Source organism: Anomalospiza imberbis, chromosome 15, assembly GCF_031753505.1.
Source record: "Anomalospiza imberbis isolate Cuckoo-Finch-1a 21T00152 chromosome 15, ASM3175350v1, whole genome shotgun sequence".
Classification (NCBI taxonomy): domain Eukaryota; kingdom Metazoa; phylum Chordata; class Aves; order Passeriformes; family Viduidae; genus Anomalospiza; species Anomalospiza imberbis.
In genome coordinates this window covers 13626320-13654011 of record NC_089695.1, presented here as the reverse complement: position 1 = coordinate 13654011, position 27692 = coordinate 13626320, and the positions used below count along the sequence as shown (strand labels likewise).

The following is a 27692-nucleotide window of genomic DNA, read 5'->3' as shown; positions in this document are numbered from 1 at the left end:
ATTGCTGGTGGTCTTTAAAACCATCCTGAATTTAAGCTGCAGCCCATGCCAGAAAGAATGATGCACATCGAAAGCTCTTGGAGCAAAAGAAAAAATTCTTTACCAACATCATGCCTGTATTCTGTGACTGTGTGTACAGGAAGCATAAATCTTCCACAGAGCCACAGGAGATCTTGCTCAAGTTTCTTTTATTTAGATTTACTAAAGATAGCATTAAGTAGGCAAATTACCTCAATTCCCATAAGAATTTATAATAAGGAATGTGTATTTGGATAAAAACACTAACTGCCAAAATTTACTAGGACTTCTTTTGTGGGAATAAATGGCTCTGTCTTATTGCCTTAAACATAAATGCACAAATTGTTAAGCATCTGAAGTTACTATTAGATCTCATGCCACAGAAAAGGAGAATGAAAAATGTTTTCTCTCTACTGGCTATACACTAGGCACAAATCTAAGAAACAGTGTTTATGTCCTGAAGGTGTGTTAAAAATGGTATTTTCTTTTATTCACATGCTTACAGAATGCTTAAATGCTTACAGAAGTAGAAGTAAGCATTGGCCAGTGCAAAAAGACAGCAGGTAAATTTTTGCTGCATTTTAGAATCTTGCAGACCTCAGTCCTGAGTACAAGTCTTTTCTGTTTCAATCCCACACCAACATGCATTTTTTAAGAACACACCTTTGTTCTGCCTGGAATAAATTAGTGTAACCTGGACCTGGCTTCCCACTTTTCCTCTGCCTGACTGCAGAGTTCAGGGGTTGCCTGGTGCTCCGAGGGGGTGGCTGGAGAGAGAGAAGAGAGAGAGCTGATCAGCTGGACCCGAGCTGCATCCAGCATTGGCAGTGAGAATGCTCTGGTGGAAAAGATTCTTGAAGGACACTTCAGAAACGTGTCCCCATCCCTTTGTCCTCCCAGGCAAACCACCACCTGCAGCCTGGACACCCCCACAGCAGCTCCTCCATCCGCCGTGGAGGCAGACTGAGAGCTGGAGGTGCTCCCGGCCAGTTGGCAATTCATTTGAAGCAGATCCTGTAAATCTGTTGTTTGAAAGTTTGGTGGCTAATTTGCATCCAGAGGCTATAATATCCCTGATCACAGTATTGTGACAGTTTCCTCTCAGAATTCCTCAAGCTTTAATTGAAAATAATCAGCGGTGGAAGTTGTTCTAACAGTCCACATTCACTGACGTAAACAAACACAAGACTTGAAAGCTGTGAACGCTTCTGTTTGCATCTGCAGCTCTTTCACCAAAAGGCATGTTGTTAATTCCATTTATTCCAAACACAGCATAAATGAATGCTTAATTTGGGAGCCTATAAATAATGAGCATGCTCAATTACAGCAGCAGCATCCAGAAGCAGGCTTGAAGTGGTGTTCACGAGTCACTAATGCTGCTAGGAATTTCCATGCACAAAGCCCCAGACCTGCACACTCCCAAGTTCATGGAGAAGTGTGTTCCACACTGTCTGGGACAGCCCTCACTGTAGTTCAGGCACTAATAATTCTGAAGAACACAAAGCCCCGTTATGAATTGTCCTCATTACTGCAATAATCCTTCACAGGCTCCCAACAATGAGGTTAAACACAAGGTGAATTTAGTGCAATAGGAAGAAACAGAGGAAGAGCGATGCCTTTATCAATTTTTTGGATAGAGAACAGAGCATGGTAGAGATCTAGGGGTATCTGGCTAATTTAAAGCATTTTTCATTATTGATAACAGTTAGGGATGCACAGCTTATTACCACTGTTCTGAGTGACAGGCACCTGAAACACATCCCTCTCCTGATGTCTTTCTCAGGAAGAGACAAGTAGTTCTGGCAAACTGTCTGAGAGAGGCAGGCACGTAGCTGAGATGAGATTCACATCCTTTTCTCTTTGCAGTCTCTCTGGACCTGTGGAGTGACAGAATGTCACATATGGAAACCAAGAAGCCTTGATGTACAGGGCAGGACCAACATGTACCTCTCAGCACACAGTCTCTTTCTGCTTCCTATCAGTTTTCCTCATTGTGAAATTGTACAATTAGATGTGACTCCTCAGTAGAGATGAAGGTACCACAGCTCACTTTCCTGTGCTCTGGGATCTACCAAAATTCCTGGGTGTTAACCTCATGTTACTGAGCTCAGCTGATCAATTCCTCACCCAAGCCAGTCACTGTCATCTCCCTCACTAAAAGGGAGGCACTAAAAGATTGGTACTGGAGGGAGGAATGGGATGAACTCCCAGCAAGCTGCAACAGCATCAGCTGTCCCCAAACCCAACTGTGATCAAGCAAGTTCTCAAAAAGTAGTTTCTGCTTAACTCAGCCATGCTGAGGAGGTGACAGGCACAGGGAATCACAGCAGAGCTCAGCAGCTCAGAAGATGCAAATTCCTCCATTGCTGATAATACTTGGCTCACTGAGAGGCTTCTTCTGAGAGACTTGGGAGATTTGAAGAAGCTGTCACCAAGCTGTGAACAGGGGTATCAACTGTGCACACTGAGATAAGAAGGGAAGGACCCATCCTGTGCTCCAACAGGTCCTTCTTCTCCTGCAGGTGCAATTTCTACACCACCATTTTCTAAATTTAATCCACAAATTTCCCAGGCCAGCAGTGCTTTTCCCCTCCTGCTGCCCCAGGCCAGCTGCTGGGCACAGGCAAGCTGCCACACTTGAGCCAGGTCTGGCTATCTTTGCTCACAAGAGACTGGCAGTAGCACAGGGGAGGTGCTGGCGAGGTTGTCCCTTCACTCCCCCGTGCCCTTACTCCAAAACTAGGGCAATCAGCATTTCTGCCAAAGTGTTAATTGCACTTGCTCAGGACTGGATACATTTCAGGCCCCTGGGTATCTCCACTGCTTATCTCACCAATTAAACCTAAATACAAATCTTTGCCTCTAGCTGCCTCTTCCTCCTCCCTTGACCTCTCTCCACTTCCCCCTCTAGAAAAAAGGCAGTAAACAGATATTTACTTGCATTCCTGATTTTTAAAGCCCCGCAACCTATTTTTTAACACACAGATCATCAGCAGTTTAGACCTGGTTTAGGAATGACATAAAAATACTTCCCTGGACCCACACAAACATCTCCTGCTGCTCAGAGATCAAAGTACATTAGAGGCCAGATGGCACCCAGGCCTGGAACAAAAGGCACTGACTTTCTTTAAGGAAATAAAACCAGTGACTTCCCCCTGACGTTTGAAGACCGTCATGGGGATATGACAGAGGAGAAGGCTACAAAGTGCAGCCCTGCTTTAGCATAAACAAATAAATAAATAGATAAATAAACAAACCTAGAAGAGATTTCCTCTTGCCACCTGGTACAGTTTATATATCCCTTCTAGGGCCAAAGGGCAGAGATGAAAATCTTCCTTCTTTCCGATACCTTATCCCTTTTGGCCGAGTGTCTTTGCATTTCAAGGCACACACTGGGTGAAGACAGGTAAAAATCAGATTTGTTATCTGGGGGGGATAGCAAGACAGACAGAGAAATTACAGGGAGGAGAGGCATGACCAAGGAGCTGAACAAGACCTTTCTTGTCTCGTCCCAGGATTGCCCCAGGGTCGGCAGGCAGCGGAGAGGAAGCGTGGAGAGCATGACTCCAAAAGTCAAAGGGAATGACTGGGAATGACTGACAACTCTGCAGAACTGAAGTAATCACAGTAGACAGGGCTGTCATATTTTATCTGTGCAGACACTTTTAATTTTGAGAGATCTCTTGCCAGTCATGTTTTTAAAGGCATTCATAAACAGCACCGCAGTGACCTTGAGCTCGTTTACGTGGAGCTCTCTCAAAGCACCTCTAGAGAAAACCAAAACCTCATTGTTTTTAAGTTTTGTGGTATTGGCACGTCAGAAAGAGAAGTCTGGGGTCGTAGTAGTTACAGGTTTTCATGGAATCTTTCAATTAAAATTTAATAGGACGTTTATAGTCTCTAACATGAAATTAATGAAATGGCTTCAAATGCAAATCCTGGGTAGTAAAAATTCTTCAACATTTATGTTTCTGTATCTGCTAGCCAGAACACAATGAAAATATTTTTAATCATCTGTCGAGGCTTATCTAAGGAATGAAGAACAAGTTTTAAAATTCAAGGGTATTGGTTACAGAATTTTATGGAACTGTTACAGTTTCTTCATGTTTAAGAAAGAGTGTAAACTGTGTTTAATTTTGCTAGATTTCCAAATTCCTCAGACTGAGTTCTGACATCAGAACTCCTTTGTGCATCCAGGAGGCACAAATAAATGAGACAAAAATGTACACAGATCTTAGAAATTCCTATATAGGTGAGAATGTGCTGTATCCAGCAAGCTGAATGCTGAGGTCTGATACCGGGCAGCATGAAAAACAGTAACAAGATTCCCCTTCATTGGTTCTATTTTGGTGTGCAAAGCATGTAAACAAGACCCAAATCGCTTATCAGTGTTAAAGAAAACAAAGGAAAATTGCAATTCCAGGAGGAAATTTTGTGGTGCCATTCTTCAGCTGCAAGCTGAGCACTCGTAGCGCTCATTGCCAACAATCCATAAAACTCACTGTCAAGCACTCAGTGTCCAGGAGGCATAAGAAGTGTCAAGAAATGCTTTATGCTGTTGCTAACACACTACAAAAGGCATGATCATTAGATTTAACTAGAGAACAGGCTGGCACTGTCCAGAAAGGAATTGGGATGAGATCGTAGTGATCGTAAGGAAAAGAGCTTTGATTTGTACAGAACAGGATGGATTTAAAAAGGCATCCACAGGCTGAGGCTCTCACAATCGAGGGATCCAGACGGACAGAGTGACTGAGCAGGAGCTTCCAGTGATTGCTTCCAGCCAGCTGCCTGATGGAAGGGCTCTGGCTGTCAAAGAGAGAGAGATAAGAGAGGTCGTGTGTCCCAGCACTGCTCCAGCCGTGTCCCTCAATTAGATACAGTGGGCTGAAGCACTTTTCCTTGTTCAAATCTTTGATTTGAGCAAGAATAGCCTCAGGACAACTTTAGCTTGTGCTTGGGTGCCCACAAGCTCAAGAAACTCTAAGGGCAGAGAGGAATTGCTGGAGGATGCGTGTGTGCTTTTCCTACAGCCGTGTCCTTTGTTTCTTGTACATCTGGGAAGAAGGAGGAATGTGCAGCCCTGCATCACCCAGTGCTTCCCCTCGGCCCCAGGAAATCCTAGAAATGTGTCAGCTCTGCTCTACAGAAACAGCATCAAAGATCTGCAATGCAATGGAGAACGAGGCCTCCAGCTGGGATGGATGTGTCTCTGGGCAAGCCAGCTAGGATGGAACACATTCACCAGGGAGGATTTTAATGAAAGTTGTAAATGAGGACAGAATCACAGGGACTATGCTGGCAATATTTTAGTGTTTTGCAAAAGCTCCAGGGACAGATAAGGGAATCCTTCTGATGAAAAAAGGACCTTAAGAATATGAGCAAAACAAAATGATCCTTCTTTGGAGGCTACAAATATTTTTAGTCCCTCAAGTCTGATTAGAACTAGAAAAACACTGAGCTAGAACCAGAAAACATTGCACATCTTTCAGAAACCATTACCTTGATGTGTCCAGAATAGATTAAAGAAACTCAATTAAATCTGAAAAATCTGAAACGCTCAGATAAAATATTTTTGAATGCTAAGTGGAATCTGTGAAGCTCCATTGCCTTAACCTCCACTAATAAGCTGCTCAATAAACTTCATGAAAACATATTTTATGTACTGATAGCATCTCAAAGTATGAAAGGTTTTGCAGTTGTTCAGCAATCAGTTACCAGCTGGATTATGGTCCACTAATGCTGTTAGATTTCTGCAAGACAGAAGGCAGCTTTTCAACCATTTGTTATTTTAATGATGAGGAATCTCACCATAAGCCTTGTTAAAACTTCATTTAATCCATTACAGAAGAAACAAAGACATTTAGAAGTGAACATAAAAAAATTTTCAATCTATCAGAGCAGAAATTATAGGGTTTAGGGAAGCTCTTAAGGAGCATCCATGGAATAAAATGGCTCTGCTAATTAAAGGGCTGCATCTTTTCAGGTTTGACATTTTGGGACTGACTTCAACAGGGACTGAACTACTCTGCATGATAGCACTCATAATGACAGAGTGAAAAAGGGAGAACCTTTGCAAAGCTGCAACCAAATTGCTCCATCTATTCCAAATATCACCCAAAGGTTTGCAAGGGTGTTTTTTTTACTGAGTTTTCTTCCCAAAAACATCTCAGAGGGAACAGAGGGTGCAACCTCCCTGCCCCTAGATCATGGGGAATTCCTTCCTTGCAGAGATGAGTTCTTGGTTCAGCAGCAGGGAGAGCACCGAGGACAGAACCCAGAGAGAGGCACATGTGTTTGAAACCTTTACTGTCCTGCTGGGAGAGGTGAAATCAGTCCAATGGATCCATCAGGCACAGCCCAAGCACCCTGAGTGCCTCATGTCCTGGATTGTGCCACTGGGGCAAGCAGTGACAGCTCCACTCCCTTGCCACTGCTCCCCTAATTTTCAAAGGGCTCCTGAAGGTCTGGAAGAGAAATTTCCACAGGGTCTTCAAGAGAGAAGCACCATTCCCTGGACTCCATGGTCCTTCTTTAGGATGCCCCATCCCAGGGACATGTTGTCTCCTACACACCAACTGAGGAGAGCCAAACCTGGTTTTACAACCTGCACAAAATATCACTGCAATATATTACCTGAATGAGCATTTATTTCATGGCTAATACATTGAGGGTAGAAAATGGCCATTTCTGAGTGCACAAAAAGAATGCATTTTCCAAAGGACTAAACACTAAGTTCAGTCCTTCAATTACAGCTCCCTACCTGCAGAGCAACACGCCAAAAAATTTGCAATCATTAGTTCAACAAACAAGTCTAAGTTTGCACTTAGGGGTGCAGATAAAAATGTTTAGACTCAAAAAGTGAGGTAAAAAAACACTGCAAGTGCTGTAATCTCAATTCTCCCAGATTTCCTGGAGAAATCTTGTTTAGAACACAGATTTTCATATCCCTGAGGGGAGGACATGCTGTTCCAAGCCCCTTCACCAGCTCTGATGAAGTTCCCAACTGCTGTTGTAAGATTTAGGCAAAGCTTCTCCTGAGAGTGTTTTTCCTGCAAGGATTTCCCCAGGATTGAGCTCATCAGCCAAGTAACCTACTACACCAGGAGAAAGTTCAGGATCTCTGTCAGATCTTGATCCCATTTAAATTAATGATAAGGAAGAGGGCATGGTCTGTAATACCTACCTGCTTTCTTCTCTTTGAGGAAGATGAAAAACATTGGCTAAAGTTATATCTACCTTGAAAGTCCGAGTACCAAGAAATTATAAATAAATAAATATGGTTTTAATTTTGAATAGAGCACATTAAATGTTAAATATCCCAATTCTGTGTATTAAAAAAGGACTTGTGCTGCTTTGGATTCTTCTGAAACGTTTGATGTAAAAATACTCTCCAGCTCCCACACTCTTCCATACCAAATCAGAGGTTTATCAGTTGTCCAGCTGGTCTGAGACCATCTGCCTTCAGCTGGTTTTCCTACAGAAACAAGGTTTGTGCACACAAGCTGTTTGCCTGTCTTATTTCAGTAACATTTGAAACAAGTTGCATGAGCTGTTTCTCAAAGAATTACTTTTAAAAGTTTCTTTCCCCCTAAGCTTGCAAAATATTAACATTTGAAATCATGTTACATAATATCGCTCTTTCAAGAAACTGCTGAAATGGTAAATTAAGTGCCATCTAGACTGGCTAAGGAGTTTTTGATAAGAGAGTGATTTTGAATGAAAAAATGGATACTTAATTCAAAGTCAATTAAAAATGGAATTATAAAGTATCTAGATGAGAATCACATAATTGATATCAGCAGCACAAAGTCTATAAAGAAAAATCTACCCTGAAATTCTTCCAAAGGGTCAGCGAAGTCTTGAAAACCATCTTCACCAAAAACTTTGACTTGTTTAAAGCCTTTCCTGAAGCTTTTCATAAGACTTCATTAATTAAACTAAGCAGTCATGGACTCAGAAGCAAGAATGAGTTCTGAATCTTAACTAAGATTCTAGCTTCCTAACTAAAACACAAGGTTTGAGAACTGGCCATTTTTCATTGTAGCATAATATTAATAGGAGTTGTCCCAATCTTCTGTAATAAGATTGGCTGGATATTACTTCTAGAATACCTGGTTTTACAGATCATATTCTGCTCTTTGTTTAACCGAATAAAGAGAAATGTTTAAGGACCTAAATCTGTTTACTCCCAAAATAATCAAGAATAAAATTAAAGCCAGCAGACCAATCAAGAGAAGTTGAAAGTTAGAAGCTCTTATCTCTTCAACGAGACAGAACTCTCAGGGTGACTGCAGAATAATGTGTGTATATGAAAACATTTTCTTTGAAACTACCAAAACCTATGTCAAACAGCGCTTGAGGTTATTGATAACTGACCATTTTCCCTTCCCCAGGACTGCATCCTCTGTTCTCAAAGAACCTCATCAGTTAATTAATCACGTCCAAAAATGCCCACCCACACAGACCACCTGCAAGGGACTGCAAAGGCATAAAGACACACAGCTCCTCTCTGTTACTTAACTGATCCACTAATGTCAGATCAAGCCCTTGTTCTTCCAGCTGATGGGAAGAAAAATGGTCCAAACTAATTTTCATTTAAATTTCTTAATGCAGCGCACCAGTTGTTTGTCACATCCTGACACGCTGTCATGTTGTTTTACAACGTGATGTATTGTAACTTGATTTGAAGTGAACATATTTCATTTAGAGAAATGCCCTAATGACTGTCGACTCAAAGAGTAGACAGGTGGCACCATCATTTCTTAGCACCTGATCCAGATTTGCCAGAATCCACTTCATGGCTTTCAAACTACTTTAGAAATTAGAGCTGTGTTTACCCTGTACACTCCAGAGATGCAGCACATTCACACCCACCCCACCAAATGCAAAAGGCATTTGGCCACAACAGGAATTGCACCAATGCAGAAGCAATTTCTGTTTAGAAGAATCAAAAAATAAACTTTACAAGAGATTTTGTAAGGTTTCTATCTCGCCTGCCTTACTGGAACAGAGGAAGGTTTATTTTGCCTGCACAAGCCTTTTTATGCATTTATAGTGGAAGGAGTTACTCATATTTATTATGGCAGAAGTATATTATACTGCAGACATTGTCATATTTTCAATTTAAAAAACTCCAAGAGAAGCCCCTAAACTTCAAGGAAAGGGGCCCATATTTTTCCAAGAATCCCCAAATAACTCCTGGAAGTTCAGGTGAATCTCCACAGCTCATCATCTACAATCTGTGTGATGACCAGAAGGGGCTGCCCTGTCTCTCTCAGTAACAAGCAGCTCACACCCTTCTCTTCTCCAGGGTTAGCTGCACTGAAAGCTGAATTTATTTTGCAGAGCTTGTTTTTAGTTACATCAGACTGATAAAACTCACTGCAAGATGGCATTAATATCAAAACTATAGGGAAAGGGAGACGAAATGCATGGCTGGCAGCAGGGGAAGGCAGGAGGACTTTGCTCTCATTGCTCTCTGCTGCAGAAACTGAATTTCATAAGCACAAGAGTGAAATCACACATATTTTATCCCCAAGTATTACCCAGGGAAAATGCATGCAATATATGCATTGTCCACACCTTGAAAGAGTGCAGTTGTGAAGGACAGTTCAAATTTCAGCCCCTTTCCAGTTCCTGTGATTCACTAACTGGACTCATCTCTCATCGGTGCTGCTCCTGTTATTCAGGACGCTGACAGGTAATGAAAGGATATTCTCTTACTCGTGCCACAAACGGTATTTAAGGCTTAAAAATAAGATTCTTAAAATATCCCCTGAGCTTTGACTGCATTCTGAGGAGAGCCATAGTACAAGCAGCACTCCTTAATTTGTACAGCCCACAACAGAGCTTCCCACTTAATCCAGGAAGATTAATTTCATAAAAGCTAATTGATTAACTAAATTGGTTACATGTGGTCCTGGGGATCTCTGGATCTATAAAGTTCAAGTTTCACTGAAGTAGGCAATAAGTGAATATCAAAGAGATTTGCTTCAACAATAACCCCCAGCCCTGCCAACAGTAATGTTTACAAAGGTGACCAGCACATAGAAAGCTTCTTGAAGTGCTGGATAAAACACCCCATCACTCTCCTGTTTCTAAACCAACCACAATGTAATCCAAAACAATTATTTCGATTGGCATGACCTACTATATATCTTGGAAAAGATTTCAAGCAATGCTGAAAAATACTGCCCATGCCTACAATCTAATCAGTGTCTGCTGCTGGACAGGAGATGAGCAGCACGTGCTAAAGGAGGACCTCCAAAGGCAAGAGGAGAGGCCTTCTATGTTAGCTGCACTGAGAAGCTAAAGTCATAGAATTGTGTAGGTTGGAAAAGTCCTTTAAAATCATCAAGTCCAACCCAGCCCCAGTAAACCACAAGTAAATCCAGGAGATTCCTTTGCAAGCAGGGACGATTTCATATTCAGGAGCCACAGAATCACAGAATGGTTTTTGCTATGAGGTTAAGGTGAAATACAGCAAAACTTCATCAGTAGAATATATTTAAGTTTTACCCATGCAAATAATTTTAGATATGGGCTCTGGAAGGAGCACAAGGCAGTGTCATGCCCAAGCCAGGGCCCTAAACACACACCCTGTGGGCTGACATTCAGTCAGCCACATGCCTGCCCCGCAGACTCTCTGAGATACAGAGCCCTGTTCTGTAACCTTCCAGATCAGTGTCTCATCTCCAAAAAAGTGTAACAGCATCACCAGAAAAGTTAACTGCATCTCTGAGACACAAAGCAAAGAAGAACTCTGTCTCCACCTCAGCTGCTCTCGCACGCTTGTCCCTTCCAATCCTGAAAGGCAGATTTCTCCGCCTGAGAGCACTTGACAGTGCCAGCCGCCCGGACCGTGCACAGCACTAGTTTGGTGACATATTCTTGCCATCACCTGCAGCAATGCCCTGTTCCTCCAGCAGCTGCAGGATTTGACTGTAGCTGACAGTAAACTGTAACATCTAATGGACTTGTGCGGAGCGTCTGAACGCCTGAGGAATTCTGTCATGTGTCAGTGCCGCTCACGTTAAGAGATCAATTAGGAGTGCAATGATCTGAGGAAAGGTCAGCTGTCACAGCTGGTGCCAGAAGTGTCACCTTTGTTTAAAAGGATTTTGCACCCAAGTCCCCAGCTGACTAGATGGCGCTGATATTCTTGTCCTAAAGCCAGGGATGTGTCACCTCAGACTGGGACACGTGTACCGATGTCATTTGCTGCAGCTAAGCCCTTTTCCAGTGGGCATTATCAAAGTCCAGTGGCAGTGTCACCATCCCTGACACTTCTTTTGGGAAGTGCTTGGACTTCTTCAGCCATGCACCAGAGCTGTGATAGCAGACAGCTCTGAATCTGAACCAGCAAAGCAGCACAGGAAGCATTTTGTGAGTTTTTAGATAGAAAAATCCTACTGCCCTGTCTCCCATTGCTGGGTCTCTGATAGGAAACAATAGCTCTGCCTGCACTCAGGACAGGGCAGCAGGATGCAATAAGCATAGAGAATTAAATCAGAAATAACCGCAAATAATAAAAAAAAAAAAAAAAAAAAAAAAAAAAAAAAAAAAAAAAGCTGAGTTACAGAATGGGAAACAGGATTAGAGGCAAGGCAGAATCACCATGGTGTAATTACTGTTCTGGTGGATGGGCTCGCATGGTAATCCGATTCAGCCCGAAGTTTGCTTCTCCAGGACTATGATGCCCCAGAAAACTGCTCTGAGCTTTGCAAAGAGCTAATGCAGAACTGATTCACTCTGAGCTGATGGAGCCAAGGTGTTAATGGCAAAACACAGCTCCTGTGCTAAACTTGCAGGGTAAAATTGCAGCCCCACTTTCTCAGCACAGGAACTGCGACTGCCCTCAACAAGGCAGCTGTCCCCTGGTCACTACCCCTTACATTCTTTTATATTATGCTTGTTATGAAAGCATTCATGTTTCAGAGTCATCTTGCATCTGTCTGCTACTCTAGAAACCTGGTATTTTTTTGAATACCTGAGACACAGTAAAATAATCAGCTACATGGGAGGAGAAGTTATTGCTTGTGTCTTGTTACTGCTCTACTTGGATTCTTTAGGCAGTAGCAGTTGTATAATAGCTAATGCTGCTCATCTGTTTGAGGAACAGTGAAATGAAGCCTCAAATAAGCTGTTTTAAACCACTGTAGTGGATTGTTAAGTAGCTAGGAAATGCTGACATACCACTTTTGTATTTTTCAGTCCTTTGAACTAATACTGTAAATTATAAAAATAAATTCAAGACTTGGGTGCCCTGTCAGAACGGGCTGCATCTGTAGTGAACTGCTCTGTAATAAGGATTGAATAGGGCTTAACCCGGTCAAAGTAAGTTTATTGTGCTGTGATCCAGACAAGTGACCTTGACACTCTTGAAATTGGCATAGTATTAACTGTGATTGTCACCCCACCACTGGCTCAGTGACACCAGAACTCAGATTTTCTTTACAAGAGTGTCAAAGTGAGAAGCTGACCTAGAGTTTATCGATGAGGGTATGTGCCAAAAGTTAAAAAAAAAAAAGTTGTGATTCTCAGGCACAAGGAAGGACATGCACGGTGACAAAACTGAAAATCTGGTTGGAACAAGAGTACAGAAACAGAAGTTAATGAAGGAAACACAAGAAAAGACCAATTATCTGGATAAATACAGGCTGATTTTCATGATAGTTCCACAAAGACACTTTAGTCCTTGTTTTCCTCTTTTGTCATCCACAATGAAGGCAAATTTTAATTCAGGGTGATAACATCTAACATGTAAGTAATGAAGTTTTTAGGGCCTTAAGCCTGGATTTGGTGGCTTCAAGACTCAGATTCTTTAACCTCATGACCCTGGACATGTAGAGGAGACATCTCAGTCTTGGCACACAGTCAGAAAGGTGAATGACCACATCTTCCTGGGAGCAGGAAAATAAGCTCCAAACTATTTTATCCCTGAGGAAATAAGTTTTGTACCTTTTATTTTAAAACTATGCATTTAGACAGTATGTTCTAGCAAAGCTGGACAGCTCAGTAAAACCAAACTACTTATTTCTGCCCAGCTCAGGGACAGAGGTTTCACTGCTTTGATAAGAAAGCATAAGTCCGTCAAACTGAATGTAAATAAAAAATCCCTCTAATATAAAACACCAAACATACAGGTGGAAAGTTTTGTGGTCCTAAATTTCAGACAGTTTTCCCACCAACAGGGGTTGGGAAGTTAAAAAACAGTAAAAATCTTTTCACTTTTATGTAGACACTTTTATTCACCACTAAACACATTCAATATCAACCTCTTCTACACATGCAGCTCTTCTCTATCAAAAAAATTATAGGGCAGTTGCTGAGAAGTGGTGGTATTTGATATTTTTGCTACTGGATGTGTGTATTTCATGAAACAGCCCCAAAAGGATTCTGTGAAAGTTCTCAATTCTTATTGAATTCTGTAATGCTTTTGAAAAGGCAAATTTCAGAGTCAGAAATCAATGCTTCTGAAGGTAGATCATTAAGGACTAGAAAATGTACACTTCTATTCACAAATGATCCGGAAAAAGAGATGAATAGTGAAAAGAAAAAGTTATGTGGGTGATACAAAATCATTCAGAATAATCAAATCTAAAGCAGACCATGAACTGTTGCATAAGGAACTTGCAGTACTCAGGAAGTGGATGATGAAATGGAAGAGGAAATGCAGTTTTGCTGATGAAAGGATTGAATGCTGGGAAAAGCACCTATTCATGCCGGTCAATAGGCTCTGCATTGGCTGCTGCCATTCACGGTATGGATGCTGCAGCCTCTGGTTAGCTCCCAGTGAAACTCAGACCAATCCTCAACAATAAGCCCAACGGCTAGAAAACCATGAGGGATTGTTAGGGAAGTTGAAAGAAACAAATGTAGGGCACCATCAGTGCACCTGGATGAGGCAAAAGAAGACAAGAAGTTTCCAAAGGGTGGTGTGCCTTTATGGGGGACAGGTCTAGCAGGACCAATAAATACAGTGATCCAAAAGCACTGAGCTTGGGCCCAGGCAGAAGCAGATGGGAGGAGGGGGATTACTTTACACACGCCCTGCTGCCTATTATCCCTTCCTAAAGATGTATTCTGGTTATTCTCTTCAGTGCTGCAGAGAAAACCTGTGGCCACATGGACCCTCCCTTCCCAGCAATGACAAAGGTCACAGTGCAAGGGAAACCTCAGAATGTGTCAGCAAACCATGGAAAGCACAAACCTGTAGTTCAAAGCCATCCAAGAAACCCTTTCTGAGCTGAGTAGAAGCTGTTGGTGCTTGGAACTTCTGAAATAAACCAATCCCTTCTCCATTGCTCCCTAAATGTGTTTTGTTGGAGGGGAGGGACAGGAGCAGTTTGTCTTTTCAGCTCCTCAGAGCTACACATTCAAATATATTTGAGGTCACTGGAACTGGAAAACCAAATTTCATTCTTGATTGATTTTTTTTCAGTAGATGGAAATGCTCATCTAATTGTTTTTTACTGTTTGACCTTTCTATTTCGTTTGGTTAATCTTCATGATGATGAAATAGCACTCATGATATTCACACAGAGTAACTGTTGAAGGCTAAAGCATGAATGCTGATTTTTACAATGTTCTGCTGCTGTAGAAACCCTAGAAGCAAAACCAGGTAGCAATAACAACTTCAGCTCTTGGTGCTTCTGAAAGACTAATTAAATTTAGTTTCCTTGTAGGTCATGATTAGTCAGGGGGTGCCTGAGGAGGATATGTATGGAAATCCACATTTTGGACCACACCAGCACCACTGAAGTTGAACAAAAAAAAAAAAAAAAAGGGAAAACCCTCAAAGTAATAATTTCCTTGGCAAATTATATCAAATCTTTCTGAACTCTCCCGGAAACATGGCAATTTAATAAACAATATCAAGGGACAGGGTGTAAAGGGCAGAACCTTCCCAGCACTAAAACTGGGACTGAACCATGTCCTCCACCCTCTGCCCAACAGCTTCTGGAGGTGTTTTTGCCTGGTCTCACATTCACTTCACACATGTGACATCACACCTGCTGTCACTATCTACTGCCTGTGCTTCCACATCATTCTGGGTCCCTCTGAAAAATAAAGGACATGCCTTGTCCTGGGAAGGTTTCAAACTGAAAAATGGTGAATATTTCACTGGGTGTGAAAAAATCACCCACTCCAAAATAGGAAACATTTGCCAGGAACCCAGTGTACTCAAAGAGACACCTCTCTCAAAAAGTGCTTTGCAACAGATGCAGATTCTAACAGAAATCCTCCATTTTGCAGGGCAGCAGCATCACTCAGCAATCTGTTATTAATAGGTAGCTCAGAGCACCAAGAGCCACCATCCTGGTGGTCCTGTGTACCTGCATGTCCCTGACATGACCCTGGATTGTCCCACAGCCCAAAGATTTCCTTCATGTTTATAAGCTTCATGAAGAAGTACTTTACATCAAATGGAAATTTGGCTTATGTAGCATAAGTCACCAGCATGAAAACAAAAAAGCAAAATATTAGCCACTCCAGTCTTATCTGGGCTAAGAATTTCCTCACTGGTTATCAGACAACTCCTGGTATCCCACAGAGGTGGAATTTTAAGTTCTAAAGATCTTGTGCTATTTTTTAGGCTTTCCTGCAGCCTTTTGTGAAGAAATCAGCTTGGTTTCAGAGGAAACAATCCTCTTTGCTGCCTCTGCCCACAGAGAGGACAAAAAACAGGCTGCAGTCATTTGGCACCTTCTCTACTCCTTTGTGCAAAAGGTCAAAAACACTGCAGAAACATCAGTTGTCTGTGCTGGCCCTCAGAACCACCTTGTTGGGCTGAATAATGCTCCCACTGGAGCTCAATGCCCAGACCGCCACACATCAGCGTTTCCAGTTCATCACCTGCAACAATTCTGGGACAAAGTCACCTCCTGTCCATTTACTCCGCTGTGGTTTGCTCACAGTATGCAACAGGGTGGAGGTCCCACCTCAGGCACATGCCATGGTGAGATTGAGCCCTCCCACTCACCTTTTCCCCTTGGAACAGCAGAGCTCTGGGACTTGTTAAACCAAACTTGCAGAGTGGTTTGGCCCCATTATGCAAGGAAGATGCACAAGAACTAAAAAGAGGGAGAGAGGCAGAGTTCCTTAGGGACCAGCATGTTCAACGATCCCTTCAAACCACCACAAACCTCATTTACTAAGCCCCACAGGCTCTCATTAAATTTCTTTGTCCAAATATTTGCCTTTATAAATTCACCCAGGAGCTTTTTCTGCATTTCAGCCAGCCAGAATGCCACTGGGGCATTGAGCAAGTGCTGAGATTTTACTGGCACCCACTTTTAAGCACCTCTTGATCAGTTACTCTGCTCTGCATCTGTGAATAACCACCACAGAGCAACTCATTTCAACTACTAAGGTTATATTTCCCCCAGTTCCTTTTTTTCCTCAACTACTTAACAAATCAATTCTTTCTGAGAGACCTCAGTTCATACACAAGAGGAGAACAATTATGTGCCACTGTGCTTTGGCAGAATGGAGTCAGTCACAGTTGAGGTAGAAAATTACTTTCTGCACTTTCAAAACAGGGAAATTAAATAAGAGAAATGCGGAAGAAAGTGATATATTGCATAGATACCCACACCTATTTCTTTTAGACAAAGATCAAAGAGCAGATTTGCTGCAATAGTTCACCAATGCATTTGTCTTCCTGCAACCCTCGGGGTAACTTCAACCTCTGTGATCTCTGTGTGGCCAGGACACCCTTGTGCACAGAGCCCCAGTGCATTTCTTCTTGTTCTGAAAAGGACACCTAGGAAAGCCTGCAGCTCTGAAACTCATCGAGTACATGCTAACTGCTTGGGTTGGCTGGAGTCGTGTGTCCAATCCAGCCAGAATAGACAAAAAGGGCATTTCAACCACTTATTCCCCTTCCCTGAGCAATATTGACAGGGTAAAATTAGGTCAAAAGGCATTTGTTTTTGTCATTACTTCTCATTTTATCCTGAAGTGGTCTGGAGGCTACACGGGAAGAGATATGAAAGGAGGAAAAAGCCAGGCTTTACTTTCAGCTTCCTCTTCTTCGTGGAGGTGACAGCTCTGCAGTTTTCAGCAGACTCAATTTTTTGCCAGGGTAATGACAGTGTGGGAAGCTGGGTGGAAGTTATTTTTGGGTAAAAATCAGCTTCCCTGAGCAGAAGCAGCTAGAACACCTTAGTGTGCCCTGCTGAGCCCCCAGGCTCCCCCTGGAATCCCACCAGCATCTTTGGATCTTGGTCCAGCTGAAGGAGAAGACCATGAAATTCAGCTACCACAGAGAGGGAGACAGGGATTCCCTCAGAATTTGGAAACCTGAAGGAGTACAGAGCCAGCTGAAAGGCTGAGTAGTTCCCTCTCCACACAGAAATGACATTAGCTAGCACTGAGAAGGTGAAAACTGCACCATCTTCTCTCACAAGGAGCCTATGACGCTTTCCCCAGGTTTGTCAGAGGTGCAGGGATCTCATAAGTATTAAGTTCATCCAAATTTGTGGGGGAAAAAGGCATCCTGCTAATGGAATGACATGCAGAGCGAAGAAGGTATCAGTGTTGCAGCCCTCAGGCACCCCCATTTTTTTTGTGTGTGTATTCATACAATACCAGAAATTAAACAGGAAAGGATGGAAGGCATGCTTTAGCTCTATGTAGTGTACTAGAGAAACTGATAATGAAGTTTTTAAGTACAGAAAAGAAAAATAATCTTGCCATCGTCTGATATTTTTTTCCCTGCCCTATTCTCTTCTATATGCATCCCCTCTCCCCAGCACTCTTATCTAATCAATCCTGCTCTGCCAGTCTAATGCACATAATTTTCTCTTAGGGTGCATTTCTATCACTCAGGCATTGGAGACTCATAGAAAACAAACTGAGAGATGCCATGCATTTCAAAAAATGTCCCTTCGCACACTTCTTCAAAAGCCCAAGATAGTTAAATGCCCAAGAAATTGATAGAGTACCAGAAATCAGCTCTAATATGCTTGACTCATCTGTTGATTTTAATTGAATGGTCTGTATCTTCAGGCAATTTCATTATTCTCCCAAGAGCTGGGGAGCTAAATGAAAGACAAACCTCGTTAACCTCTGACCATGAAAATCAATAATTTTCAATAAAATTTGCTCATTTGTTTCCAAAGGATCCCACGTCTTGACTCTACTATCATGTGCTCCAGAGCTAATCAGCTATGGAACATCATATTTTCCCACATAATTTTTGCCAACTTAGCTAAAAAGTCTTTACCTAAAGCCACAGGAATCCTTGCATGTGTATGAAATACAATTTCTCTCTGGATCATGTGGTGGGTGAGCTGACAGTATCCAACCTGCACTGTATTCATAGCTACTCCAGAGTAACAGTGCAAACACTTCAAAGAGCACTACATTTATTTTTAGTTATCTTTAGGGTCATTGATTCTTCTTCACCCACAGAATTGATTCCTGCAAGTTCATGTTACACACTTTATCTCACCCAATTCTGCATCCACTGAATGCAAAAAGCACTTTCCTGTTTTGAATAAAAATGCCAGTTTTCCCAGCACAAAAAGCTGAATATAAGCGTGTTTCTGTGGATGCACCAAAAGCAAAGGGTGAAGAAAATCTTTAATATTTCTTCTAGTGCCCCTTCTGCCCACAGGAAACAGTAGCAACTCTGGTACTCTGCTAATGAACTGCTTCATCTATGAGATTCCTCCACGTGGCAGAACGAGGGTATTTGTGGAGATCCTGGCTATACAGCAAGAGGAGATCCATTCCTTACCTCAGTGGAGTGTAAAATACAGAATTTTCATACCAGAAGTTGGTGTTCTGCTGAAAGAGCAAATATAACATGGCTGGAGTGTGACGAATATTGATAAAAAAAGCAGATCAGTGAAGGGAAGAATCAAGCAGTCCCCCCAAACACAACGTACAAATCCCCACTGGAATTCTACCAATGCTACAGGAACAACACCAGCTCACAACAGAACTAACACACAAATACAAAAATTGGTGTTTCTAGCTCCTGGTCTGGGCTGAACACTAGATTAAACAACATTTATGAAGAAAATATTAGCAATAAGAACATTTCCAGGTCACTACAGAGCAAGACTCTTCAACTGCTTTCTTTAAGAAGGGAGCCCCTGGAAACTGGTGAAGCACATCAAGAAAAGGGAAGAAATTGTGAAGGAATAAAAAGTCTCAGTGGAATACCATCTCCACTGTCAGAGAAGCTGCTGTGCTCATGCAGAGCCAGCCTCCACTGGGGGTGAGTGAGCGCCCCAAGTGCACACTTGACATCTGCAGATGCTGGCAGGTCAGAAAGCAGCAAACCCAAAATGCATCTCACAGGACACCCCCCCACCACACTGAGCCACAGCATCCCCAAAGCAATGACTCCTCTGGATGGACTGAAATCTTTGTAAAGGAGCTGAAACAGTAAAGAAGCAAAAGGATAAATCAGTTCCACAAGGATAAATGTTAACAGGAAGGACAGCATTGATGGCTTTGCTCCTCTCTGAAGTCCCACTACAATTCTGGAGCACCCCTGCAGGCCAAGGCATCCAGCCCCAGCCTTCCTGGATGGAAAAGCAGTCCTTGCTGACCATGTCAGCCTTGGCTGCGCTGTGGAGAGCTCAGGGGAAGACACTGAATATGATAATATTCAGTCAAAGGAGATGTTTTGCGACAGAAGTTGGACTAAAATGCCTATTCCCATTAGAATTCACTTCACACCAGCCAGCCTTTGGCTGCTTCAATTCTGCCCAATTCCCTCTGCCAAAGAAGTCCCTCACCTAACTTACACCCTCATCTAAGTGAGACACTTCCTCAGGTTAATCAGCCCAGTAAGAATAGTTCTTTTGCTAACTGAGATCCTTGGTAGGAAGAAACCAAATAAATTATATTAAAGGTCAGGGAAAGTTGCAGCCACCTTACAGCAAATCCCTCCAAACACAGCTGAGCATTTTGCAGAACCCTAATGAGAAACAATCAGCTGGCTCCTCTGAGAGCTCAGTTTGGGCAGTAAAACACTGGATACCAGGTGGGTCAGTAAAGTAGACAGCAAAAGGTACACGATGAGATCCTGCTCCTGGTGACTCAGCACAGAGACTCGGGAAAGAGCAGAGTTTGCAGAACAGCAGGGAAACCATATCATGGCTCAGCTTTCTAAAAGTTACAAGAGGCACCTGACAACTGGTGCCTCTTCTTACTGTTTTTGAGGGGAAGTCATCAAAAAGCTATATCACACACACTAAAATTTATCATGAAGGGGTATCCCACAGGGAAGCATCATGGAGTAAATATTTATCACCAGGCAGAGAAAGCAATGAACTCTCAGAGCTAAAATTAAATACAATGGGACACTGTTCAATATTAGATAAGAAAAATCAAAAATATAAGACATTGGATTAAGATTAGATATAAAATTTTTCTGTGTTAGGTGAAAACTCAGAGAAAAGATTATCTGGACTTGCCAGGAATGTAATTTCCACAAACAAAAAGAAAAGACTGCATCTTTCAAGAAAAGGATAAGAATATTTCTCGAAAATTTGCCATGTAACAAGAAAAAAAATTACTGTATTTTGGACCTGGATTTTTTTGTTCCTTTTCCAAAAGAGCACAACCCATGGAGTCACCCAAAGGACAACAGGTTCTTGTTCCTTTCTAGATAACATGAATACTGGTAATTGCTTTCCAGCTTTCCACTCATTTTTCTTCTGAGAAGCTTCCCACTTTTCAAACTTGAAATGAAAATGACAACACCAGGCAGTGCACTCTATTGAATACCCACATCAAGTCAAATCAAACCAACTGACCTCACCTCATTTCCCCAAACACTTGTGATGTTTTCATTGCACTGTTCATAACGGGGTTTTTACTGCAAGATTCATAGCAACTGACTGAAATCTTCAGCAATGGAGCAGTGATTGCACAGCAATTACTCTACAAATATTATCCATAAATGCTCCATATCACAGGGAGCACTTCATTAATGCTGTGCTTGAGAAACTCAGGTGATACCAAATAATGTTTCCCACTGACAGCTGTACCTGCTGCTCAGCACAAAACAACTTTGAGTCTGGAAAGAAGCAGCTTGTCCTCCTAATCACTGTAAATCAGCAGATCTCTGGATTTACTGTGATTGGGATTTCCAAAACTGCTGCTCAAGGGGTCCTATGGGCAAAACAAGGTACTGAGGAGTCAGTCTGGCAGTTCCAGCAGCAATGCTATTGCCTGAGTATCTGAGATCTGTGTTCAGCTGATGCAAAGGTTAGCAGAACACATTAATGTTTATAAAACCATTTAACAAGCTACATCCACCTCAGCAGTAGTACCGTTACACTCAGTTTTGGGGAAGAGCAAGTCAAAGCACAGTTCTGAGCAGCAATAGAAATAACCATGTTGATTTAGCCTGATCCAGCACAGTGAGGGCTTCAGTGTGCATAGCCAAGGTTTTCAGTAGTGGGTAATGACTTTGGAACCTTCTTTATATGATAGGCAACGTCACACACGTACATGAGACCATTTTTCAAAGGCTGCTACACATCATTCTCTGGCTTTTTAAAAACCCTAAGCTGGCTGTGCATTTGCCCATGCTTATATAGACACTCTAAAATTGTTTACAAAACGATTTTGCTGAAACTCTTTTTCCACATAAACTGTAAAAATTTGTGCTGTCCAAAGCAGTAAGAAAATAAGTGTCTTATTTTAATAGGCCAAACATTGTGAAAACTGACTGGTTTCGTGCTGCTTGTTTTAGTAGAGAGGTATTGATGAAGAAAATGTAGGTAGCTAAATATATACCTGTGGATGTGCAGCACAACGCAGCAAAATTGTGTGTTAGTGTCAGCACACCTTGGTAGCAGCTTTTCCCAAATTAGATTAATTTAATTTTAAAGAACAAAGTAGATGGGCATTCATTTTATGACACCAGCCTTCCTTCTTACTTGCAAGGAGTCTATTCTGCTTACTGTGAGCTTTAGCTTTTAAAAAAAAAAAAAAAACAAAATTATACCTAGAAGTTTGTGATAGTGTATAGGAACAAAATGCCCTAAATATAATTTTTCATATGTCACTAATTTCTAAAACACAAGAGGGTTGTTTTTGCAGCAGCTCAGGGAAGTACTAAATATGTGCTTGAAGTGTAATCCCTTCAGGCATAGTAATTAAGGTGCTTAAGTGATTTCTTCAATGGGGATGGCCAATCAATTAGAACACAAGTGTACAAATCATGGGAGTTGTGATTTTCCATTGAAAATAAAATCAACGACGAGGGATTTTTCCTTCTAAACTTCACATAAAAATACAAATTTATTAGATGTTGTTTAAGGTTATTGAAGACTATCAAAAGAACATCATTCCAGCATTGATTCAAAACCATGGGGTGCACTATCAGCATAATTAAAATGAAAGTATATTGAGCTATTTTCCTTTCCTGCTTCCATATTATTGTCTAATTGTTCAGAATGCCTGTTTGTTACAGAGGCAAAGTAATTAAGCACAGCACGTTGCAACAAGGGGGATCATAAAGCCAGAGTTGGCTGCATTACCCACACAGATATCAGCATAGGAAAACATTAAGGAAAGGATCAGGATTGTAATTGAAAATAATTGGATTATCCAGTTCATTTGGCTGACATCAGGACCATTTGAGCACTCCAGCACTCTTTAGCCCTGGATGCTCACCATTCACCTGTGCTCTTAAAATGGATATTTCCAAGGGAAATTCTGAAGCAACATTAAAATCAGCTTGTGAGAAGGGCTGAGCACCACCATTCCCTGTGAATGGTCAGGGGCTGTGTTCAGGTCAGCACCAACAAAAGAGGTGGGACTAAAATGATATAAAATGCAGAAGATCCTTATGAAGCCAAATCCAGTGTCCCTTGACATCAATGCAGTTATTTCCTTTCCCAGTAGAGGACAAGGACTGAGGTGTCCTTTCTTCTACTTAGAAGAGAAGAGTTACACATCTAAAGGAAAGAATTTGTGGCTCCATGTTTTGTTAGCATAGCAATTATGCTGAGGCCTGTTTGGAAGCACATTTAAAAGCCTAAACAGAACAACTTTATCACTGTCTCTCAGAACCCCAAGCACCACGGATAATCTCCAGGTCTCAGCAAGTTGTGACTGCACAACTCGCTGTTTTTTGTAGGTCACAACTTGGCAAAACCAAAACTTATCGCTCAGCAAAACCCAAATTTGCAACTCAGCAATATGGAAACAGCCAAGTCACAACTTCCAAAATTACTGACTAGTACAACCTCCAAAAGAAACTATCACTTCCTAATGATCATCTCACAAAATTGATAGCTTAACATGGAGAGAAATGTACCTGTTAGCAGAAATCCCTTCACAGTCCTGAAAAACTGGAGCTTCATCACTTGCAGACTAGTGCTACCAGCCAAAACCCTGGGAAAGATGCAACAAAAATGCAAATTTAATTAAAAGAATTGCACACATGGGAAATTTAGAGCGCTGTGCAAATCTCTTCAGCAATGCAAATAATTGTGTCCATAATTGACATTTTTTAGTCAAAATATAACAAAAGGCCAGTGAGACAACAGCAGGTGTGAAATTACTGGTTTGGGACTAAATCAGGATAGTAGTATCAGCTCAGGGAGTACCAGGGGAAAAGGTAAAATAGGAAGAGGAAAAAAGAACAGGCAGAAGATTTTGTAAGTGAGTTCTCTTTAGAGCCTGAACTTGGGCTCCATGGGACCTGCACAATAACTCCTTGAGGGTCTTTTAGATTCAGATGAACTTGAGGACTGTTGGGTGGCCAGGTTGGAAGACTGAACCTGGCATCACTTGCTCTAAGAGAATCAGCTCATCTGGCCCCAAAAACTGCTGCTCCACCCAGGCAGGAGTCCTCCTTGCCAGCACGAACTGCAGCATGGAGCACATGGGGGACATCTCGAGTGGGGACCCTGGAGTGAGTCAGTCACAGCTGCTGACCTCTCCAAAGTCAGTTTATCAATCTGCAGTGCTCTCCTCAGATCACAAATGCTGTTTACTGCTAAATAATTTAGGTAGTTCCCAAGCAAGCTGCCTGCCCAGCTTGTATTTATGAAATGAGCTCTGCCGTGTGGAGGGGTTTAAACGCCCCACTGGGATCTCTTCACACCCAGCAGCCTCTGCAGTCATGCAAAGGTTACAGTAAGGTTAAGACAGAGCAGTTACACCGAATGAATTATTGACTCAAATGTCCTTGCCTGGAATTCTGCACCAGCCAGGAGAGTGGCAGGCTCGTCTCCTGGGCAAGCTGGGACCAGCAGGCTCCCAACTCCAACTCTGGGCTTCCTCAAACCTCTCTTAGTCCATGCCTGCCTTGAAAGCAGTTGGAGATGCTACCTTCAACTGAGACAACACAAACTTCCCTCTGTTCTGGATGGGAAAAGTTTATCCTTGTCCACTTTAACAGTGCTGAAGGCAGGACTGACCCTCCAGGGACCTTGAGACCTGCTGTTGGCTGGCAGGGAGAGGAATGAAACAGCTCTTCAGAAGGAGTTTTAACATCTTCTGAATTTTGTTAGGTGACAGGGAGGGTTACAGGGGGCAAGGCAAAGAGCCAGGAGGCACGAGGGGATTCAGAGCAGGAAGCAGGGTCAGAGGAGGTGGCTGGAGGTCACAGCAGAGCACAGACTGCACCAAGTGCTGCTGCCCACAGCACTGACCGATAGATACTGCAACTCTCCACACCAGGAGCATGGCAACAACAGCTCTGCAACAGCCCCAGGCAGAAGGATCAGTGTTTCCTGTAATGGCTGGAGTGTTTTCCCTGTAAAAGCTGTGTGGGGATCCACAGTGCACCACTGTCTGGGTGTTAGCAGCTATTCACCACTGACCACTGGGTCCAACAAACTCCCAGCCACCGCATCAGAGCCCAGCTGCTGCAAGAAGGATTCAAGGTCAGGGTTTATACACTGCCCTTGCTGTAAACGCAACTCTGTGTTGCTCAAGTCACTTAAGTTTGTCATATGTCACGAGCCATGCCACCAAACAAGTGCTATTTCTGCAGGGGTGGCGGAAATAAAGCAATCTGAAGGGTTGGGTTAGCAGTTTCCTGAGAAATCACTTATTCAGACATCCAGAAGAGTGACAGATTACTACATTTGCTGTTCTACATTTTCTCACAGAAGCATTTCAGACACCACAGCCAACACACACAGCTGCTCCCAGCTCTGGATCTCTAAGCTCAGAGCTCAGGCCAGCGGAGGCACCACCTCTCCTTTCACCCCAGCCAAGACAGGACAACGACACAGTAATAGTCAAACCACTTAGCCTTGCATGAATACAGAAAAACATCTCTTTTCCTGGGCTCTGTGCATGTGGAGTGATAACACAGGAATTTGACATTAGTAGCAACAACTTGGGTTTTCCAGTCCATCTTCCTCACTTGAGGGCTGTTTCTTATTATTAATATTTTAATATCTCACCTGGAATAGTTTTAATCACACCAGACACTGAACTACTGACACTTGCCCAAGAATCCTCACTGTCAGAAGTTTGGCTAATATTTGAAACAACTTTTCCTTTGTTTCATTACGTTATTCTCTTTAAACCTTCTACCTGTAAATAATTCCTCTGTTCCAAAGCTCATATTTCTTAGGTATTTTTAAGACCTTCTTTGCTGTTTCACTCCACTTAACCATTCTTTCTTCAGATACCACACTGTGTGATCTTAAATTTTCTGTGTAATTTCATTTACTTGAGCTCATAAGTACTTTGTTGCTTTCTTTGAGCTCTTTATCAGGAATATGTCAATGAAGATGGAGGGAGATATCTGAAATCAGAGGTGTTCTCCACATTACAGTGTCTCACTGGGAGAGTGCAGTTACACATAAAAAGTAATATGAATCCAGAATAATGGGACTTGTAAGGAATTTATTTTTAATATAAAAGGACAGTGGGCTTTTTATTAGAAGACTGATTCAAAATTTCTTGGAGACGAAATTTCTATCTTTTCAGGATAAAAAAGCCTTAATTAGAGAGATTTCCCATGTTCTATAGAGAGTCAATGGTCAAGCCAGTCAGATTTAACCACCCTGAAGTGGCCAAATGCGGATTTTCCACATTTATAAACCCGCTTCAGAGCAGAATTCCACTCAAGCGAGATATGACATTTAGACCCCCTCACCAAAAATACATCTCTATTGTGTAACTTTTTTAAAATTTACTTTATGTAAGTAAAGATTGCTTGGTCTAGCAGCGAGGTAACCTAGCCCAACACACTGTCCAGCCAAGGGGATATCTGAATTCATTTCTCCGCTCTGAATCAGACCCTCTGCCTGAACACAAATGTCAAAGGAGCATTGTCACTACCTGCACTTTGGCTAATTTGGCACTTTTGCACTTTGGGGTGAGGTTTGGTGCACAGCAAAAGGGTGCAAGATGACATCAGTGGGACTGGGTTCAAAACTCTGGCATTGGACACGAGCCCTGAGGAGCTGCTCGGAGCTGGTGGCAGCTGGGGTTTTATGAACAGTGGCACAGCAGACATTGCTCCTAAAGCAGAAATTAATAGATTGCTTCTCTAAAGATCTCATAGTGTTGTTGTTTCCCCAAAAGCTGTTGGAATTAACATGAGATTTTGAGACATTTTTGATAACAGCACCAGCAAATTCTTCCTGAAGGCCTTTTTCTGTTCAATTCAACCACTAAGGGTCATGAGTGTTTTCCTAAGAGGAAATCTGAAATTAGCAGAAATAACCTCAAATCCCTTGTTTATTTTTAGCTGACCAAGGTGCAGAAATTATAACATAAGTATTCAGAGATCAATTGCCAAAAATAGAAAGTAAGCTGAATATTTAAGAACACTCTATAAGCCATTGGCAAATACTTTGAGATAGTAAACCCTGAAAAGCCAGAAAAAGATTGTGGTAAGTTCCCCCCTCCCCAAGCAAAATTGCTGAAATCTCTGCTAATAATTCAGCAATGTCCTGCACTTTTCAAAGAACAAGGGTTTGTGGGTTTGTTTTTTTTTGTTTTTTTTTTTTTGCTTAACTTTTTTTCACTCTCTTGACTCCAGCTCATGTGATGGCCCACACCATCACAGCTACTTTAGCTACATTAGCTTACTTGTGCAATGTCACCTCCTGTCAGTACCAGGCAGAGGGGAAAAAACCCAACATGACGTGGTGTAATACCACACGGCCCTGCTGGATGTAATCTGGGCTGTCAGAGGATTGTACTGCAGGCTTTAAAGGGAAGAAGGAATGTCTGCTTGGGGATGCAGATAGTAGAGGACCATGCTTTAAATGCCTCAGAAGTTTATCTTTCAATAGTTCCCAAAGAACCAGACTCTTCATTGCTTATGTGAAACTTTTATGGTCTTCACTCTTCCATATTTCTTTTTTTTTTTTCTCTGAGCAAACTGAACACTACTTTCACCCAGCAACTTCTCACAAGGAATTCCACTCTCCAGCATCAATGTCGGAGGTTCAAAAGAGGCATTTCCATGGAATCTCCTCTCTAGGCCATTCAACTCAACCAGCAAGGCTTGTAACACAGTCTCAGCCACAGGGTGAGTTCTCAAAACACCTGTTTCTCCCTGCAGCAAAGACACATCAGGAAGTAAAACCAAAGCAATCTGAGGAGCAGCTCCTCTGCCTCTCCACAGGGCTGCTCTCACTCCAATGACACCTCATTTGGAGCAAGGTACTGCTCAAGAAGGGAAATGGCCAGGTCTGACTGCTTCCTAATTT

General features: G+C 42.2%; 1 protein-coding gene across 1 annotated transcript in view; it reads right to left on the bottom strand.

Annotated features, from left to right (window-relative positions):
* SGCD (sarcoglycan delta) overlaps nucleotides 1-23383 on the bottom strand; it is a 393778-nt gene extending 370395 nt beyond the window's left edge. Inside the window, exon 1 of the mRNA XM_068205996.1 lies at nucleotides 23321-23383. The gene's annotated coding sequence lies outside the window, so the exon portion shown is untranslated. The remainder of the gene's footprint in view (nucleotides 1-23320) is intronic.
* Nucleotides 23384-27692: the final 4309 nt, after the last annotated feature.